The sequence below is a fragment of the Crocodylus porosus genome, unplaced genomic scaffold (assembly GCF_001723895.1).
Source record: "Crocodylus porosus isolate Cpor-Errol unplaced genomic scaffold, CroPor_comp1, whole genome shotgun sequence".
NCBI classification, from domain to species: domain Eukaryota; kingdom Metazoa; phylum Chordata; order Crocodylia; family Crocodylidae; genus Crocodylus; species Crocodylus porosus.
Genome location: NW_017728906.1, coordinates 190,535,628 through 190,537,301, shown reverse-complemented (window position 1 = coordinate 190,537,301; position 1,674 = coordinate 190,535,628).

The window sequence follows — 1,674 nt, the reverse complement described above, 5'->3', positions numbered from 1 at the left end:
GGGGAGGAGGAAGGCCGCTGAGGCTCTTGCCCCTCCGCTTTATTGTTTTGGCCCTGGTAGAAAAGGAGAATTGGAAACTTTGTAGCCGCAGGCGCGAATGCCTTCGCCCCTGGTGTGATGCGCCTTGTTTGGCTGAACCGTGTGCAGGCGGCTGCTGGGAGGCGATAAACCTGGTCTTCGCCGCTGAACCGAGCCCGGTGGGCATTCGTCACCCCGTGTACAGGCAGTCCTCAACTTGCAACGTTTCGAGTTACGACGTTTCGTGCTTAGGAGGTTTATAAATTGACATCCTGTTTCAACTTTCTGACTTACAACATTTTGAGTTACGTTTCGCACTTACAGCATTTATAACCTGACACCCTGTTTCAACTTTCTGACTCGCAGCGCTTTGGGTTACGTTTCGCACTTCCGAGGTTTATAAATTGACGCCCCGTTTCAACTTTCTGACATCAGTGTCGACTTGACAGTGCTTGATCTGATGTGATGCCATGACAGCAAACACATTCAAGACTCCAGAAAAACCTGCAGCCAAGACTCCTGAGAAGACTCCAGCCAAGAACCCGTCAAAAAGTCCAGCAAAGCCACCTCAAAGAAGTCCTCCCAAATCCATATGAGTATAAATCCATTAATGTGGCTACATGACCCATCTATAATTGATGGAGTACAAACTTCTTGGTTATTTTTAGTGAAAATAGGGTATCGGGCCTTGGTTCAGGAACCAATCCCCCATTTATAACATTGCTTCCTATGGGAAAATTGGTTCCGAGTTGCAACGTTTCGACTTAAGATGCGGTTTTCAGGAACCAGTTGTGTTGTAAGTCCAAGGGCTGCCTGTATTTGGGGTGAGGAAGGAATTTTACTCTGTAGGGACTGTGAGAGATGCAGCGGGGGGCATGGCCCTCTACTGGGGTATACTGACATCAGAGCTGACTCTAGTTGGGTGCGGGGCCCAGAGCAAATCAGCCTGTGTGGGGGCGCCTTAACTCTGTGTGGGGCCGTGGTACCCCTGTGGTTCTTCCGCAGCGCTGGGCTGAGCTGCCAGCGTCAGGCAGGCCCCATGGAAAGGGCTGTGGCTGCTCCACCTGGCTCTGCAGGGCTCCCCCGAAGTGCGGGGCCCAGGGCAGTCACCCCAATTCACTGTACCCTAGGAACAGCTCTGATTGACGTATCTATTGGTATATATCGACAATATTTCAGAGAAGCAGGATGCTGGGTGCCGAGGTCTCCCAGCTGTGGCAGGGTAGGGTGTTCGCTCTGTTGTGTTAGGGTTGAGGGTCGTCTTACGTAGAGTTTAGTTTATGGTTTGTATGGGATGGTTTGGGTAGGGATGATCGTGCCTCAGGGAGGGGGTTGGACTAGATGACCTTGAGCTGAGGCTGGATGTATGCCTTGGCCACAGAGACATCGTCAGCTCCAAGTCTGGCTCCTTTGGAAGCACCTTGAGCTCCTACACCTGCTCAGGAGCTCCCATCCCAAGACTGTGATATCTTTCTGTTTTTCAAACACGCTTTTCTCTCTGACATGGCACTCTGAGATATATTAAAGCAACAGCAGTGGCTGGCACCCTCACCAAAGGAAGACATGGCCCACCCCGACTTTGCCCCCCAGTGCTGGCAGCTGCCCCAAAAAAGAAAGAAAAAGATAAAACAATTTAGAAAACGGGCTGTGATTCCA